The sequence below is a fragment of the Garra rufa genome, chromosome 14, assembly GCF_049309525.1.
Source record: "Garra rufa chromosome 14, GarRuf1.0, whole genome shotgun sequence".
NCBI classification, from domain to species: Eukaryota; Metazoa; Chordata; class Actinopteri; order Cypriniformes; family Cyprinidae; genus Garra; species Garra rufa.
In genome coordinates, this window is record NC_133374.1 from 35,690,795 (window position 1) to 35,705,918 (window position 15,124).

The 15,124-nt window shown below is 38.4% G+C and overlaps 1 protein-coding gene across 1 annotated transcript in view; it reads left to right on the forward strand.

Annotated features, from left to right (window-relative positions):
* Positions 1 to 15,124, forward strand: part of arrb1 (arrestin, beta 1) — a 65,982-nt gene that overhangs the window by 1,054 nt on the left and 49,804 nt on the right. The gene's annotated exons all lie outside the window — the stretch shown is intronic.

Below are 15,124 nucleotides of genomic sequence, written 5' to 3' on the forward strand. Positions count from 1 at the left end.
ATATTTGACATTTCACACAAGAGCACATTTGACCAGGACATTCAAAACTCTCAGCAGGGTTGTGAACCAGTTCAGCGCTCTAAAGCGCACAGCTTTCAATTCGATTCAATTCTGCTTCTTCTTATCTATGAAAGGTTCTGTATTGGCATAGAATCTTTAACATTCATGGCAATTTTTCATTACACAAAAAGTTCTTTATGACGGAAAAAGTATATATTTTTTAAATGTCCATTGCACTGAGAAAATGAGTTTCTCTTAATTTATGTACGGGCTACTGTAAGAACTGAACCTTTTTTATTCTTTTGGGCTGCAAAAACCCTTCTTAGAATTTTTAAGAGTGTATAACCACCCACCAACAGGAGCAGTTCATTACATGAAAATTCTGACATCATTTACTCTTATTTAATTTCAAACCCTTGTAACTTTCTTCATATTTTTGATTGCAAAAACAGTATGAAATCCCTCAACGCGTGGCGTAAAAGTGCTTAAGCGTATTTTGGTTGCATGATGATTTGCTTTCAAAGCAGCATCACTTATGGAGTCACAAGGAACTTTGAAAGTTTCAGTCTGCTACTCCAGTTCTCTCATCTAACAGACAGCCAATTGCGAGCATTCAGAATCACCAATAAACACCCTCAAATACAGTGTTTAAAAAAAAAAACCAGGAATTTATGGTCAGCTTACGCATGAAAATGGCAACATTGGAACATCTTGGAAAGAGTTTTACTGAACGCGGAATAAAGAATGACGTGACTAATGCAATTTAATAGCAATTCGTAAGTGGTGGGTAATTTGTATACATTTATATGATCTCATTTGTAAGTTTTGTAATGATCTTCTTATGCCCCAGTGACGGTTATGTTTAGGGTGGGGTTAAGCAGTAACCTTCATGCTTAGATTTTAAAAAAATGCTGTACGTTTTTGTACAATTCGCTTAGTATGAATTCACTTCCCTTTTTGTCCTTTTTTGAGCTTAACAGTAACAACCATAATGCACAGAACCATACTGGATCAGTTCCGTCTAACCGATACTTTATCCGTAAAAAGGTCCAGACTGATATGATCAGACCGGTGCATCCCTAAAAGTAATATGATATACACATAAAAATGTAAACCTAAGAGTGCTTTGGAATAAAGCTGTGCTCAGTCATGTTTATCAATGCTTGCTTTGTTAACAATTCTTAAACATCTTTCAAAGATCTAATGGTGTGAACCCCACAAAAGTTGGAAATTATGGTGATTAGTGCTTATTGTAGCAGATGAGGAATTTGTAGATGTGTCTTTATTTTGTATGGCATACATGCAAACCCTGCAGTAAATGGTCTGTTGACAAGTGATCTCAATCTACTCATGACAAAACTTACTATATTTGTAAGAAGTGCATCTTGTTGCTTCACATGGTTGTGTGACTTGTAGGGGATGTAATTACCTTGCATATACTCATCAAAAATTACTTTTCTCTGTTATTATTTCTGTTTATACCACTTCTTTATAAGACATTACTAAGACAACATTACAAACAAAGACATTCTGGTAATAATTTACAGTAAAGTTCAATTAGTTAACATTAGGTAATGTGTTATGTGTCAAACTAAAAATGAATCTAGGTTATTTTCTGCATACACTGAGGGGGGAAAGTAATGACCAAAAATATTTTTTTTTAGTTTTAGTTTTTTCAAAATTGTTTCAAAAAAGACAAAAACAATAATACAAAAGTTAATTATTGGGTGAACTATCCTTTGATGTTTATTGTAATATTTGTATAATGCACTGTAAATGAAGGACACAGTGATTCCACTTTTTTTTTTTTTTTTTTTAAATCACATGTATAAATGGTGGGCCCATGGTCCCATTAACATAAGGTATGTGGAGTCACCAATGTCCTTATATGTCAGTTCTTTGACCTTTAGAGACACTGCATGAAATAAATCATAGTCATGAAACATTTGATTTTGCTTCTGCTCTTTAAAAGTTTCAGGAACATACAACCCACTTAAAAGCATCCTATTATATCTAGACACTAGGCCTCAGGCTTGACTGGCAGTTGATGTTTTTTTTGGTGTGATAAATTTTGCATTATCTTAATGCTTAAGTGTTTTTTTGAAAGATAAAAATTCATTTTTTCCCCACTTAATCTAATTCACAATGGTATCAAGCTATCAGCACTGATGCGCTTTTTAAAATTTAGAGTTGATTTCTGAGTTTCCGGTGCAGTAAGCAAGTTTAAAATCTTTATAGCCTTTAATGGTTTATTGCTACTTAAAGTGCTTTTTCGTTCAAAAGCCTACCATTGTTCTGTTATGGATCTATGCAGTGATTTCAAGATGGGCGTCCCACTTGTGCTGCCCACACTTAAAACATATTAAGTATTCCGTCTGATCCATTGTTCATTTTGAATGATTTCTATGCTTGTGCAGTTAGCGTCTTTGTGTGATTCTCACACAGTTTTTCAGTACCTTTTGAATTCTCCTGCCAATCTCCCATGATGCGTATGACAACTTCACAGTTTCATTGTCTGGAATGAGTTATCTCTTGTGTGTGATCCGTTAAGAGGCAGCTGTAAGCAAATTAAATTGATATGGAATCCAATAATAGATGGCACATCTTTACTGCTATAATGCTTTTTAATGTAATTTTGTATGTTGCTCTTCTTCATGATGAATAACATAAAAACTGTTATATTTCGTGTCTTTTGACAACAATCATTATGTTAGTAACCATATTATAATTGAAGTGTTAGTTCACCCAAAAATGAACATTCTGTCAGTAATTACATGTAGACACGTAAGACTTTTGTTCATCTTCGGAACAAAAAGTTAGATATTTTTAATGAAATCTGAGAGCTTTCTGCAACTACGACTTTCAAGGCCTAGAAATATGACTATGAGAATTAGGGATGCACCGAAATGAAAATTCTTGGCAGAAGCCATGGCCATTTACCATTGCATAAATTAAATAGCCAAAATGTGTTTTTTTTTACAGTTTTGTCTTGCTTTTCAAAAAAAAAATTTTTAAAAAAAAAATTAAAAATCAATTACAAAACAATAATTGAAAAATATTTACTTTACACTGAACATTTTTAACATTCTAGTAGACATTATAGCCTACCAACAAAGCACAATTTAACTTACAATTAATAAGTTGGTAAAATAATATTCTTTAGCCATTTTTAAGACCCCCTTCTTGAATCAGGCATGTGTTTTTATAATGTACAAATAAATGCAGCCTTGCTGAGCAAAGAAGAATGTTATAATAAATGTATTAATAGAGCTGTTGTAATGATTGTTATTATTATTTTTGTCTTACTTTTTATTTTACAGAACAACAGTAAAATTTCAATGCTAATATTTATGAACGTTGACTTTTATTTTGGCGGGAACCCACAAGAAGACCTTAGTACTACTTTGTGCTGACAGCAGCAGATTTATGAATGATTCTCATTACGCTGTTTCAGCGATTTTCCTCATGCTTTGGACTTTGAACCCTGGCTAACAAGCTCATGCAGCGCTGTCAGAATACATACAATTTGTGCGTGTAACATTTTGTAGTTTATTTACTAATGGTTTAAGGCCATTTCACGATTTAGACAACATAACATTCTGTAGTTTATTTTGTAAAGGGATAGTTCACCCAAAAAATGAAAATTTGATGTTTATCTGCTTACCCCCAGGGCATTCAAGATGTAGTGACTTTGTTTCCTCAGCAGAACACAAACGAAGATTTTTAACTCAAAGCGGTGCAGTCTGTCAGTCATATAATGGGAGTGGATGGGCACCAAACCTTTAAATGTAAAAAAAACATGCACAGACAAATCCAAATTACACCCTGCGGCTCGTGACGATACACTGATGTCCTAAGACACAAAACGATCGTTTTTTGCAAGAAACTGAACAGTATTTATGTAATTTTTTACCTTTGATACACAGCCACGTCCATCTATCCCAATCCAACTATCCCTTCAAGGCCATTTCGCGATTTCAGGCCCTGTTTACACTAGTGCGTTTTTTAAATGAAATGCAGTTTTAAAATGAAACCAATCCTCGTCTACACTAGCATTTATTTGCATTTCAGAAACAATCTCCGTCTACATTACACAACCGAAAATGCATGTCATATGACAATTCATGCAGGTACAACCATGGATATGTATAGGTAGATGCCCTATTGTTTAGATGGAGGACGTGCTTGGAGAGGTCGACAGGGGTATCTACTTATACAAATCAATGGGTACAGCAACGAACATGATGTTATTGTTTACACAGTCATCAAGGATACGCATCGAGAATGTGGGCAGCCACGCCATCGTTTTCAAAAGTCTCTGTTTTGGTCCGTTTACACTGAAACGTTTTCAAACTAAAATGAGGTCTACAGAGTTTTCAAAAACGTTGACACCTAAAAGACATGTTTGCTGCATTAGTGCACACCTCTATTTGATCGCGTCAGGTCATTGTTCGGTATAATTTATTCAGCCTTTTCGCTTAATTTTGGTTGCCGAACATTCGGTGCATCCCTAATGAGAATACTTTTTGTGTGCAAGGAAAACAAAAATAATGACTTTATTCAACTATTTCTTCTCTTGTGTGTTAGTCGATGCACGTTCATTAGAGTGCGACGAAGCATGCGTGTGGTGCTGCTGACACATGAGCTGGTGTCTGATGTAGAACTAGAATGCGCTGTGGCTTGTTCACGAAAAGAGAAATGCTCATGCTTGAGTTTTGGTTTTCTCATGAACGTGTGGCAGAGATTTTTGTTTTCTTTGCACACAAAAAGTACTCTCAGAGTTTTATAAAATTAAGGTTGAACAGATGTCACATGTTGCGATGCTGTCTATGGAGGGACAGAAAGCTCTCAGATTTGATCAAAAATATCTTAATTTGTGTTTCAAACATGAACAAATGTCTTACGGGTTTGGAACAACATGAGGCTGAGTAATTAAAGGATTAGTTCACTTCCAGAACAAAAAATTACAGATAATGTACCCCCAGATAATGTAGGAAAACATTTCAGGATTTCTCTCCATATAATGGATATGTATGGTGCCTGCGCATGCGTAGTTTGTGTAATCCGGGTCAATACAGTTAGGGAATGTCAAAAAAGTCCCATCACATTTTCCTCTTTAACTTCAAAACCGTCCTACAATGCTGTTTTACCTTTTTTTGTAAAGGGCGTTTGATTTTCTTTGTATGTTCACTTTGTAAACACTGGATCGGTACTTCTGCAGCGATGTAGGATGATTTTGAAGTTGGGGAAGAAAACGAGATGGGAGTTTTTATATAGATCCGGATCAATTGCGCTCTAACGCTAATTTGCCCTGTTTAGTAAAACTGGCCCCAAGTATTTTGTCACACAGCAGTATCAAACAGGGAATGTCTCAGTGCCTGTGAAGAGTGTTCATACGTATCAGAATGACTGACACAAATTCATAATGAAATGTGTCAACCTGCTGGATATATTCAATTGACCTTCTGACCTGAATGACATGAAGAAGCTATTAGATTTGTCATACACCAGGAAACATCGAGTTTGTGGTCTGTGCGCTCTTCCCTCAGCTGATGCAGCGAAACACATACACACACAGGTACATGCTCCCAGAAAGTGTCAATCACAAGCAAAACGTCATGAATTGACATTAAAATGTTAATGTATGCTGTAATTAATATTAGAAATCTGAACTAAAAAACATAAAATTTAAAATTCAACCCGCCAAAGTGACAAGTGGAAAAGACCATGTTACCTGCCACCGCCACACATTTAGTGGGTTGGCGGGTGTTAATGTCAAGCCCTGTTGTGGGAAATTGTGTAATATTAAAAGCAATATGCGTAAATCATGCATAAAACGTAAAACTACGAAGTATAAATTTATTATTATTTATAATTTACAGCTAATATTTAGTTAAGACAAAACATGTACTTACCCAAACAAATTAAAACTTTTGTTAAGATCAAAAGAAGATATTTTTGAAGAATGTGAGTAACCAATTAGTTGATGGTAGCCACTGACATAGTACTTTTTCCATACTATAGAAGTCAATAGCTGCCGTCAACTGTTTACAAACATTCTTCAAAATATCTTTTGTGTTCAGCAGAAGAAAGAAATTCATACAAGGTTGGAATCATTTACAGCGTGGGTAAATGACTAGGTGAACTTTGGGTTAATTTTGGGTGAACTATACCTTTAAAATGTATAGTAAACATAATCACAGTCCATAATCTCTGAAACACTGTTACTCTATTTGTAACTGTAAAGTTTTGGCAATCACAACTGCCAGTGTTTTTACAATGTAGATCGTATATCATTTCAGTCCATTTTAACAGCAGTTGGGTGTTTTATTTTCACATTAAACTAAATTTTTGATGCTCTAATCACAATCAATACCATTTCCGTTTTAGTTGATGATTAGCATAAGCACCACTGTTCACTAGATATAAAGGATGGAAGTTGTTTGCCTGTGAATGAGAGGAGGTGGCGAAGGGAGGGGCTTCGCTCTCAGCCCACCATCTGAAAGGGCACGACCGCTGTTTGTTAAGAGCACTGACTTCATTTATTGATTCGGCCTGAAAGCCTCTGACATAACCGTGAGCGAAATATATTGCCACAGCAAGATAGTCTCAAGCAGCTGCCAAAAAACTGGTTGTCTTCCCCTGTGTTTTGTCCTGTTGTTCTCTTTTTTCATGGGCCGCTGGAGAACGGCTTTCTCTTCTGTACCATCTGATTAGCTATCTTAATGAGCCAACTCATTACAGCAGAGGTTAGTCAGTGATCGCCTTGACCTGCCAATCTCTCTCTCAGCTGTGGCAGCTTCGCTTTACTCCGGCCTGGAAAGGCTGATGTCAGTGATGTCATGAATAGGGCACAGAATAGGGTCTGAAACTAAGAAGATCATTTTCTTTTTCAGCAGTGCACTGTAAAAAGTGAACAGTTGGATCAACTGTAAAAAAAAATTACTTCAATTGGTAACACCTAAAAATGTTAAGTTTTTTTCAACTTAATTTATTACATTTTATTAACTTAATTTTCCTAGGTCAATCACACTTACATAATTTTAGTTCATCCAATCCTAGTTTTTACATTAGAATAACTTAATTAAACTGTATAATGGAACAGTTGGATCAACTTAATTTTTTGAAGGTATTACCAATTGAAGTCAGTCAGTAAGGTACTTAACCTTCAGAAAAGGTTAATCATCAATTTCAGGAGGTCAGGGGTTTTGTTTATATATATATATATATATATATATATTAGTGGTGGGCCGTTATCGGCGTTAACGTGCTGCGTTAACGTGAAACTCTTATCGCGCGATAAAAAAAATATCGCCGTTAATCTATTCTCAAATTAGGGTTGGGAGCTGGGTCTAAACTACGCAAGCTATGATGACTTTCACCTTGATAGTTTAACGCGGATGTATACCGAAGACTATAGAATATGGTCGCGCGTTTAAGTCTCCTCCGCCAAAACACAGACGGGGTCGCGTCGTCCTCCATTCATAAAAACCGAATCTACTATAGCGAAATGCCACGTAAATTCATCGTTTTTTGGATTCATAAATCAAATGTTGGTCAGTCACTTAATTCAAATCGCGATATGGACTAGTGTATGTGAAAACTGAAATGCAAAAAGACCGTTTTAATATGAATCCGTATGTTCCGTTTGCCTAGCTGTATGTATGAATGATGGAGACGAGCTTTTACTACACGCATACTGAAACACACGTGACGCTCCCGTTAATTTTTGGCATTTTCATCTCACATGAACAGATAAACTCAATCTCCCAAACTGCTGTGAGTGTCACTTTTACCGTTTCATTTGAGAAAACTAGCATCATGTAAAAAAAAAACTAAATAAAAGAAATTGAAAAAAAAAAACTATAAAGAATTGGTGTAGGATTTGCGTAAGATTTACTGATGGATTTACTCATGTAGAGGTTTTTTCAAACAATTTTTACTCTGAAATTGCTAGTACATTTCAGAAATAACATAAAATGTGAAATTATGAAGTAGAAAGACTGAAATAGTATTTTGAAACATACTCTAATAATGTTTTATTTACAACAAAAACGTCTCAGGTTACGTATGTAACCTCTGTTCCCTGCGGGAACGAGACGCTGCGTCGAACACTATGGGGAATCGCCATTGGCGAGCCTCACTCTGAACGTAGTCTGTAACCAATCAGGTGACGGGAGTGACGTAAGCGACCAGGAAGTATAAAAGCAAATGCCTGTCACGCAAGGACAGAAGAGCCAGGAGCGGCTCTAAGGTGAGGACCAACCCGCAGCACTGCAGATGTCCTGGGTAGGGACACCTGCTAACAGAGCTTTAGAGGCAGCCAAGCCTCGAGTAAAGTGAGCCTTGACCCCCAAGGGTGATGGCAGGCCAGAGGGCTCATAAGCAGTAGAAATGGCATCCACAATCCATCTACTGACAGTGCTGTTTTTATATTATACTTCCGATTATACTTCCGATGGTCGAGCTCCACGAATGGAGGAAATAGAAGGCCTGAGTGTAACCAGCTGTGATGATGAGGAAGGGACCTTAGGGATATACCCAGCTCTACACCTCTGTCTGGGGAAACTGCCAGAGCAAGAGGAATAAAGAGGAGCGCCTGGTGATCATGCCAGGACACAAGAAAAATCTCCGCCTGGGGAAATTGCCAGGACAAGAGTGGTAGTACGCCTCCGCCTGGGGAAACTGCCAGAACAAGAGGGATAAAAAGCTTTGGCCAATGGGGCGCAAAGTCAGTATATCGTGATCGAATCCCATACGACACCTGGATAAGTGGTTCCCTGTAATGGAGAAAACACTCTCTTCTTGGTGTTGGATCTCAACCCCAGCTCTCTCATGCGAGTGGGAACAACACCTCGATGTTGAGCCGCTAACCAGTGCTAGGCCAAAAGGAAGAGCTCTGTCTCGGTAAGCTTTGCCCCTAAAAGCAAACCACAGAAACTTCCTGTGTTGGGGAAGGATGGAGACGTGAGAATAAGCGTCTTTTAGATCTATCGTGCCAAATTAGTCCTCGGACCTGATTTGAGACATGACGTAACTGACAGTTTGAACTTCAGTTTTCTGACTGAGCGGTTCAGCTGTCTGAGATCTAAGATGGGCCGCAGCCCCCCATCCTTCTTGGGAACAATGAAGTACCGGCTGTAGAACCCGGACTCTTCATATTGAAGAGGGACCACCTCGATGGCCTCCTGTCCAGAGCCTGCTCGGGGCCCACCTCGGTGGGAAACACCCCGTTGAAAGAGGTTCTTAGATATAATAACCCTTCTCCACAGTACGCAGGACCCATGTAGATACTTTCGGCAGTAGTATCAATGCTGCCAGAAATTCTACTAAGGGTACCAGCCTCACGAGACTGGCCTCTGATTTGCCCTGAGCTTCCAGCTCGGTGTCCCGTAACGGTGAACCGGCAGGAAACACCTGAACTGACTGTTTTAGCTGTAGGTGTATGCTTGCGGGAGACAGCCGTGCCCTGTAACACTGGCAGGGTTAGCTGGTCTATCTCCGTGACACATACTGGGGCAACTGAGGGAGCGGAACCTCAGTGATGCTCTCCACATCCACCTCCTCAGAGGAGGATAGGCGGAGCACTGTGGGCCATTGCTGGAGGAAGTACCACGCCGTGGGCTTCCACAACCAGCAATTGGCTGCCGGTTTGTCAGAAGGGAAAGGAGATAGGGGGTCAAAAAAAAGCGTGCAGATCGGGGAAAAACGGAAGGCTCCGTTTTGGAAGTGCTGACTTAGTCCGCTGAAAACATCGAGTTTGCTTTTCTGCAGCTCATCCTCTTGTTCAGCGGGCCAGTAAATGTATTCTTATTTTTTGAATTTGGCTACCACCTTAGTCAACACTTCCAACAGCTCCTCATACTGAGGCGATCAGGGGGGCGGTTGAATACTTTCGACAACGCTCTCCACATCAACCTCCTCGGAGGAAGATAGGAGAAGCGTTGATGACTCTTCCTGGAAGGGGAAGGGATTCCTCCGTTTCCTTTCCCTCTTGCAGATCGAGCTGCGAACCCCACGAGTGCAGCTGTCGCTCCACCTTGGCGGAAGCGGGGCCAGATCCGCGAGGAACGCTGGTGAAGGCTCCCTCCTCGAAGAGAGCCCTCCGGGAGCATAGCACCCGCAGTGGAAGACGTTCACACTGCGAACAGCCAGCCCCCTCGAGGGCTGACTGTGCATGCTCCGCACCCAAGCAGACCAGACTGTATGTATCCCCACCAACAATGAAACATTGGCAGGGAGGAACACACTGTCTGTAAGGCTGCTCAACTGCTTTTAAAACTTTTTTCCCCCTATATTGGTTAATATATCTACTCAAATAAAAGTTGTGCAAACTGGCACAGAAAAACAGTGGATATGTGACAGACAGACACGCACAGAGCGCTTCGCTGAATGACAAAAGCTGACGCCGGTCTAAACGCACGTGCTTTTATACTTCCTGGTCGCTTACATCACCCCGCCTGTGACGTCACTCCCGTCACCTGATTGGTTACAGACTACGTTCAGAGTGAGGCTCGCCAATGGCGATTCCCCATAGTGTTCGACGCAGCTCGACGTTCACGAATGGGAACTTATCTATTTACAGTGTGTATATATAAATTCAAGAATTTGTATGTACAGTCAAACCAAAATTTATTCAGACACCTTCAACATTTCTCACATTATCACAGTATATTTGCTATAGAAAATAGTAATAAAATATGTCAAGAACTCAGAGTTAAACTGTGTCATAACATATTCATCTTGATAATGTCAGATAACGTCGATAGAAAGGTATGCAATGGATTTTAGTCAACCAAAAATTCAGACAACTGTTAGTATGACAATATTTACATAACTATCGATACGTTATTGACCAATTACCAAGCAATGCTTAATTTTCTTCTGTCTGTAGTGTAAAAAGGTCACATTAGCAATTAAAGAAAAAACACTTGAGCAAAACATGGTCAGGTAAAAGTGTCTGAATAATTTTTGGTCCCAAATTTTGATCAATTTTACTGGTAGTCCATTGTATGTATTTTTTTTTTGTATAATATGTCACAGTTTACTTCATTTTCTATCCTTAAATAATATATTATTTGTTTTCTTGCTTCATGCTGCATCAGTGTTGCATGCAAAATTAACATGACATTTTTTATCAATTTAATTAGTTAATTAAAACTAGTTTTTAGAATTAAAATTAGTGTTTGGAATTAAAATAAATTCAGCAGTTTCTCAATATTATTACATCACTGTATGATTTATTTATTTATTTATTTATTTTACAGTCAGGAAGGTCAAAACAAGCGAGGCAGTGCGAAGTGCCAAATAGTGTGAGACAGCTTATTGCTGTGCTGTGCTGTACAGAACTGAAAACTTGCTAGTGTATTTTATCTTAGACCGTAGTCAGCCTGTATTGTTAGAATGGTGTGCAAGTGCTTTCTGCACTTCCCTCCTTGTCGGAATGGATACTGATGTCCATATAGTCAGGAGAATGAAGACTTGCATGCGTAAGACCGACAGAAGCAAGCATGGCAGTCATGCTTAGCGTGTTAAACAGAGAGGGCCTGTCATCTATCCTTTCCGCTTCCTCCCCCAGTCAACCCCCACCTGCCTCGATCCCACCCATGCTCTTTGTTCCTGGGCCGCACATCCTGTGTCTTCAGAGGCTGGGGACTGGAGCCTGGGATGAAGAGGATGCAGTTGAACACAGATTTAACCTGTTCTTAGACGCGGTGGAAATGCGGAATGCGTTTCGCGGTTTAACATACAGTTTGTGTTTGGACTTTGAGCCAGTGCTTAATGCAATTTAAATAATGGCTTTAGATAAGAAAAAGACAATACGCTGTGGGAGTTGAACTGATATATTTTTGATTCAAAAAGGATAATACCCTGCTGAAAAGACCAGCATGGGATGTCTTAACAAGCTTAACCAACAATCTTCCTTGGTTAATCTGCTTCAACAGTTAAGTTAAGCAGGTCATCAGTATAAAGGATACACCTGCACTAACCATAATAAACAGCCTAGACCAAACCCAGGACAAAACCCATAAAATTAGTTCGCTTTTAGCACTTCCGTTTCCATCATACTGAAGTCAGTGTGTTTTTTGAGTTTTGCTTATATGCCTGAAATAGTGAACACAAACTCAAGATATTTTCATGTTTTATGATGTAAAATACACCAGTACTAACCCATTGTGGTTTTGAAGCTTTTACTTGTCCTAAAAAAGTGTTGCTAACAAGTGGCTAAATGGGACTACTTGTCATAATCTGAATTAATTCATTTTCTAATTCAAAATGTCAGGAAAAATGTTTTTTAAGGGGTCATTGGATGCAAAACTAACTTTTACATGTTGTTTGAACATTAATGTGTGTTGGCAATTTCTTTACACAACCACCCTACAATGATAAAAATCCACCCAGTAATCTTTAAAAGTAATATCCCCTTTTTAAAATCAGGTCATTCTCAGCTTCTTGACGATGTGACGACACACAGACAGAGGCCACTCCCACGATAGTTGATTGACATGAGCGCCTTACCTTAGACCCGCCCTCACTGAGCTGAAACAGTCAGACTCCGATCGCCATTGTGTCGACTCAGGTGCAGGGGAAGACATGAATGTCTCAGATTGAGTGAATAATGTGTTCTGTTGTTGGATGTAATAATGAACATAGCAGTAGTCATTTGCTCCCGACTTCTAAACCGCTCAAGACTCAAGAGGATTAATGTTACTTTCGTTTCTAAAAGGAAAGCGCCGATCCCGATCTACATATGCCTCTATGTCTATGCCTTTCTTAAAAATGTGCTTGTTAGCAAGTTTCGCTGCTAAACACAGCTAAATGCGGCTAAAGTAAACATTACGGCTCATCATCCCATGACAGAGAGGGGCGGGGCGAGCAAAGCTCATTAGCATTTAAAGGAACATGCAGCAGAATAACTCGCTCTAAAAAGGTATGATTTTGACATGGTAAAAAGAGCGTTTTTACACTACCATTGAGAAATTTTAACCAAAGTATGTTATAGATGTCTCATTAAGACCCTAAAGAATCATATCAACTGAAAAATGGATGACCCCTTTAAATAAAGATTAAAAGAGCTGTTGAAAGCTTAGTGATGGTGACGTTGAAGTCATGTGATCGTGGTGTAGTTGACCGTGGTGTGCCGATTTTTCCTTTTTTTTTAGATTTCAGAATTCATAAAAGTTGTGTTCATTTATGGAGATGATGATGAACAAATCTTATAAATCATAAACACCTAGCCATGCAGTCTACATTTGCAAACATTTGTGAGTCATTCTGAAGAGCTCAGTGAATGAAAGCATGCTACTGTAATAGGATGTCTCCTGCAATAAGTCAGCTTGTGAAATTTCATCCCTACCACAGTCAACTGTAAGTGGTATTATTGGAAAGTGGAAGGGTTTAGGAACAGCAGCAACTGATTAAGAAGCGTTTGCTGATGCCACAGCTGAAGATTTTCAAACTTTTACTGCCATTGCATCTCAATCCATACAAAAACTGTGCAACAGGAGCTTCATGGAATGGGTTTTCATGGCCAAACAGCTGCATGCAAGTTTCACATCGCCAAGTATGGGAAGCGTCAGACGGAGTGGTGTAAAGCAGCCACCACTGGACTGAAGCAGTGGAAATGTGTTCTGTCGGGGTGACGAATCATGTTGATGGCATGTAATAACTCAATTTGCATTTAACTGATGAAAGTCAGTTATGAAACAACATGGATGTAAATGGCAGAATTCTCATTATTAGGTGAATTATTACTTAATTTAGTAAGCCTACAGAATAATTATATAAAAACAGTATAGTTTTTTTGAGAAAATGCTACCATCAGAAAGAGTGTACATTAACACGTTTAGCCTGAACAAGGTCTAAATTATTAAGTTATTTAACTACACCGGTAGCTAGCCCTGCTGCTTTAGCTTAAGAGTACAGTAAAGATTGCATATAGTCTTGCACGCACCATATTTAAAAATTCATACATACACTTTGAAATCACTTACTGTATGTTCCCTGGCTATTAAAACTTGGAGTGAGAAAGCACATTATGGGCTGAAAGCTTCCTGTTGCCTTTCAGGTTAAATTTCATGAAAGTCTATGGCATGTTTATGTTAACACATAATCAAATGCTTTTAGGGAACGCCAGGTGTATATATGACCAAATCGGCCGTTGTAGAGCTTTGGTAGGTACAGAATTTCACACAGATTTATATAAAATAACATTTTGGTTACACATTGCTGATATTTTAACATGCATAAGTTTGAAATAATATTGAGATAATCATAAATCTAAGAACCTTTTTGAAAGCTCAACAATTATTCTTATTCTCTGATTTAGTTAAGTTTGATTGGTCTCATGGTTATGTACATAAAAACTATAATCTTTATGAAGATTGTTTTGGAAGTGTCTCAAAATGTCTTTCCTTCTGCCGTAGCAGGAGAAGTGTCTAATCTGGCTTATTTGAATGAGGCTAAATGTAGGTCAGAGAGACTGCTGCCAGGATTTGTTTATTTATTCTGAGAGAAGATTGAATTCTTATGACTTTGTGTGGTGAAGTCTACTGTGCAGTGTTTCTGTGACCCAGAATTTTGACATAAATCATGTTTTAATTGCCTTGGCTTTGCCAGAATCTGCGTTATGGTCGTTGTAGGGGGATCTTTGGGAGCTGTGCTTCCTTTGCCAGACCACCAAGATGTTACATTGCACAGTTTTAATAATATAAATAGTATAGTAATATTAGTAATGAATGTGCAATTTTAACCTTAAAGTTACCATTGTTTTTTATATACCTTTTAAATCTTAGGTTTATGCAAATACACTATGCCCCAATAATAGATTAGCATACAGTATCTTACGAAAGTGGGTAACGCTTTAGATTACAGCCCGCAAAGAACTACGTAAGTAAACTGAATTTACGGTGTAAGTTTCTGTAATTATAGTGTACCTATTAAAGAATGTACATGTAGGTATAAGGGAAGAATATGTTAAATTTGGGTAATTAGGGGGTAACAACTCAGATATGCAACCTGCAAAGAACTACATAAGTATACTGAAATTACGGTGTACGTTTCTGTAATTATAATGTACCTACAGTATTAAAGCACATACGTGTAGGGAGAACATATGTTACAT